Source organism: Malurus melanocephalus, unplaced genomic scaffold (genome assembly GCF_030028575.1).
Source record: "Malurus melanocephalus ecotype Western Australia unplaced genomic scaffold, MMel_1.1 scaffold_687, whole genome shotgun sequence".
In the NCBI taxonomy this organism is placed as follows: Eukaryota; Metazoa; Chordata; class Aves; order Passeriformes; family Maluridae; genus Malurus; species Malurus melanocephalus.
Genome location: NW_026623919.1, coordinates 99,845 through 104,779, shown reverse-complemented (window position 1 = coordinate 104,779; position 4,935 = coordinate 99,845).

Genomic DNA, 4,935 nt, shown 5'->3' with positions numbered 1-4,935 from the left:
ATTTGGGGAATAGTGCATTTCATTGAAACCACGAGTATTTCTGCACAGGTTTGTTTAAACCAAAGCAGCTGCCCATCCCCAGCCATTACTCAAAGCAGTTAGAAAACTTCACAGGACTCAGTTTAGGCATCTCCCAGTCCCTGGAGCTTTAGATACGGTCCAGGACMCGCCGTGTGGATAAACAAGAGGGTTGACACAGCTGTGCAGGAGCTGTGAGGAGGTTTTGGAGCAGGCAAGCAGGAACAGCTTTGGGTAATTGCCAKTGCACCAGATCCTGCTCTTAAAAYGCTGTCCCTCCCACACATAACACTGCCTTCCTTTTGGACATTGGAGACTGCCCAGGTCTGGGACACAGGAAAGCAGATCCTCCGTRTCGAGGCAGGGAATGGTGCAGCATTTGGCTCCCTGTGCTCCCTTGGAGCAGGGGGAATTTCCTGCAGGGAGCGGGGCTGCTGCAGCTGGAGCACAYCCCTGTGTCCCCCTTCTCCACACACACCTGGCTCTGCATTTCCTGCCCAAAACACACGCTGGAGACTCTGCCAGGACACCTGGTCCTTCCTGGGAGTGTCACCCACATCGGATCGCACTGTCCTTACAAACAGTCCCTGCTCATGGCAGCAAAAGCACTCCTGGAAAAGGAAGTGTTAACCAAGGCCAACTGCGAGCGCCGGAGGAAGAACCACTGGTGTGGATCAGAGAGCTGTGATTCCCAACCTCCAGGAGGGCACACGCCTCAAAACAGTTCTCTAATTGAAAATTAATTCTCAGAACAACTTCAAGTTTTTTTAAGCTACTGCTCAAGTAAAAGGAATAATCACTTTCTGTAGCACTAGCTAAATAATTAGATGCAGATCTTAGCAGAATATTATCCGTCCAAGGACAGTGGTTGCATAATTATTTCATATGATATAAATATTTAGAGATTACTTTTCCCTTAGCAATTAAATCAATAGATTGGACTTTAAATAAAAACTGAATTGAAAATGCTTTAACTTTTTTTTTAAACTTAGTAGTTTTGGGTCTGCATTGTAAATTGAAACATTAAAAAAGCCTTTTAAATTTTTATGAAATTGATAAATTTTGCCTTCTCTTATCATTTAGGTATTCAAACCACAACAGAAAGTTGAAGTCTGAAAACAGGGACATGGGCAAGGAGTCTGAGAAATTAATGGGCAAAGTCATGTGAGTAAGAATTGACCTGAATACTGAATTGCTAAATAAATTCAGTGAAACATGAAATTCTGCATCAAAATTTTATATTTTCTCTTAACAGTGTACATGATGAGGCTACCCTAGAAAGCCTTTCTCTGAGGAGATGTCACCACAGCACAGGGGTGAATGACTGACAAATCCATCCCTGCCAGGTAAGAGGTCATGTTTGCTGCCTCGTTGCCTCATGAGCTACATTGTGCATAAAAAAATGGATATTCAGCAGCACTGGTATCATAATTTTATAAAATTTTCATTATTTAGACATTTCTCTTTTTCTAAGGCATTTTACGTGCATTGCAATTATTTATTATGGAATGAAAACATTTWAAAATATGCTTTTAAATGAATCCCTCATGTCCCATAAAARGGTGGGATCTCTCCATTCTCTTTCCTTTCCAGCTCCTCACTGCAGTCGTGCCACATTGTTGTGGCTGGGAGATTTTTATATCCTATAACTAAACTTATTGTGCCTAATCTTTACAAAACGTGTGAGAGTGATTCCCTGTGTCTCTCCCCCGGAAGGTCTCCCTGCGGATGCCTGGCAGCAGATCAGAGCTATTTTCCCTTGTCCAGGGAAAAACAGAACAAAGAAGGGTGGAAGCGGTGGTGCCTGAGCAGGATGGGATCCTGGCTGGCCTCTTGCGGCTGTGGCTGCCCTGGCTGCTTCAGGAGGATTCCGGAAAGCCGAAAAAGCTGAGCACAACAAAAGCCTGAGAAAGGGRGCAGCCAAAGTGATTACAGTGATTCTTGACTTGTGGATCTCTAAATGTTTTCCATCGTGTGCTTGGCTTCATCCCCCTGCATTGCCTTCCCTGCAGCAGCCGCCACTTCCCAGCTGATCCCTCCTTTCAGTCCCCAAAATGAGCAGCCGTGCAATTACGAATATTAAAGCTCACCCACTAACCCTGCAGTGAGGTGGGGTCCGAGCAGCTCTTACCTCCCAGCCTGCTGTGCCACCCTGCCAGCAGATTCGGGAAGGCAACACCACACTGGTTTATCCTGGTTTCCTTCCCAGCCCTGACAGCTGGTTATAACTGGCTGAGCGATGGCTGGAGTTCAGCACAATTCAAATGTCTCAGACAGTCTATATAAACATCGTTCCTTCCTTAGAGGTCCCGTTGGAAGCTGTGTCTGTTGGACACTTAGTGAATTACGGGCTTTAGAAACTACCTGGCAATGCCTCCAAGCAGAGCAAAACTTCCACTAATGCAACCTTTAGAGTCTTAAGTAGGTACTTGGCTGCCAGTTGCTTTCAGGCACTCTGGAAAGGGGCTTTCTGGAAAAAAAAAAATGTAAAAAAAAAAAAATCTGACTCTGGACCAGCATCACCGTTTGTTTCATCTTGGTTTGGAGTGGTTAAATAGGAATTTGCAAAGGAAATGAATGAGGGGACCAGCTTCTTTCATTTAAAAGCCTTGTCTGAGTAGAACCAAGCAACAAAGGAATTCTGTGTAAGGTTTGCAATTTCTGTCGCTCTTGTCTAACCAGATTTAAATCGTACCAAAAACAAAACAAACAAACAAACCCCCCAAACCAACATGAGAGAGSGCGAGCGATTTAGAGTGTGTGCATTACGAGCGACACAGAATATGCATTTATGATTCAAAATTTTAAACAGCTGAGAAATAAATATGCAAAGTAGATTGTTCTGTTTGCAGATGGTAATCCTGCCGCACTGATTTTGCTCAGCTGTCTGATTTTTCAATGTCTGCATTCCCGGTTCCTGGGATTCCTGATTAAGAAATAAAATATGAGTCACGGTGCATGGTTACCTTCTGCGCATCTGAAAGGTAACTCAGTGACTGAAAACAGATTATTRGAGGCTGATCTTGCCCTGCTGAATTCGATGCAATGTCAGGGGATTGGGGGGGCGGGAAATCCCGTCTCTTCTGCTTTGCCCTTCATTTTTACAGCTGCGGGATAAAGGCTCCTGCCGGTTCTTGTAGATCKGCGTGTAGGAGATCGCCCGCCCTGCCCTCTCTGCCGGGGGTCCCTGGGCGGGGATGGCCGGCGGGCAGCTGCTGCTCGGCAAGGTGAGGCACATCCCTTCCCCTCCCTCTCCCGAGGATGACTCAGTCGGTTATTAAAGATTTCCAGCTTCCAGCTAAAAATGGCATCAGCAGCGGTGCCCCAGAGGGAAGAATGGGAGACGTGAGAAATGGGTTCTGTTCCTGTCTCTGAGTGCTAACACACACACACACACTCACACACACTCACACACTCGCAGAGCTGATGTGGAGCTCATCTGGGAAAAGTTTATTTTGCAATAAGAGGGTTTAGTATTCTGCTAAAGGCTTTTGCAAAGACTGGATCCAATTTTCGGAGCCTGTTGCCAATATTTGTGAGTCATTTCCTTGGAATCCTACCTTTGGTGTTTATTTCCCTTAGAAGGAAACTTGTAAAAGAATAATAATAGCTCTCATTCTTCGTGGAAAGTAGCACACAGCAAAGTGGGAGACAACTCGCTCTTTGTTCCAAAACACTTTTCTGTTTGTTTTGTTTACTTTCTTCGGCAGACAAAAAGTGAAGAATGCAATATAATTAACTCCATAAACCATCTCATTTACGGTGCCAGTGACATGCATGTGCTGTGCAAGGGAGTGAAAGTTAAGTGGGGAAGCRGTTTTAATTGGTACCTCTCTTCCAGAACAAGTGATGAGAGCTGCCTGGTGGTTTGGGAAGCCTCCTTATGTAACAGCAGGGTTTTGCTTCTTCTCAGCTTTTTCTCAGCCCCGCCTGACKACCGGGACTCCTTTTTCTCTCTGACTTCAGCCCCAGCAATAACACTGAGGMGCTGCTCGGTGTTAAAAGCCCTTACAAAGGTTAACTAATCAGAAACGCTGCCGGTTACAGTTTGCAGTGAGAGGAACACCTTTTGCCCTCAGGATGCTGAAGCGCTTTGCAAACTAAACCCCCGCTGAGCTGAGTGGATCCTGGACAGAGTTTTTTTTTTATGTCGAGCAGAGCCACGCAGCCACCAGCGGGGTGGAGGCAGAGAGCACATGAGACATTTTGGCTAAGAACACTGGAAAAAATATTTATGCTTACTGAAATGAATACCATTTCTTTATTGTTCTCCCAGACCAGGCAGGCAAAGCAGCCTTTGGGAGATGGCTGCAGTAAATGTGATGGCACCTTTTCTCATATCTGCCAGAGCCCTGTGGCAAAATAAATTGCAATTTTGCTTGCATTTTCATATATTTGCATAAATTCTGGGGCAAACCTTAACTGTTAGAACGATCATTTAAGAGTTCCTTGCATGTTGGCTACAAAGAGCTCTGATAGGTGACATATACCTACAAAGGAATAAGAGAGGAAACATCTTTTCTGTCAGTATAGAAATTTTCTCAAGTTCTGCTTCATAGAAACAAGAGAAAATATAGAAGGAGGAGAAARCAAAAAAGTTTTAAGAATTCAAAAGGACATTTTCTTTTATATCTTTTTTTTTTTTTTCACTGAAACCCAGGGGGACTCTAACAGATTGGTCTAGAGTAACTCCATAAAGTCTTTCGGGGAACAATTCAACTGAAAAGTATGTAAGGATAAAAAAGCAGCATGTGGAAATTAGAAAAGTTAGAGAARTACTTGCTCTGAATGCTGTCTTGAGCATCTGGAGTTGGATAATCTAAATTAGGGTGGAAGTTAAGTGAAAATAGCTTTGAAAAACTTCCATGGAAGGGCTGTATCTTGATACAGAAATCAATTTCTGATTTTAAGTTAATT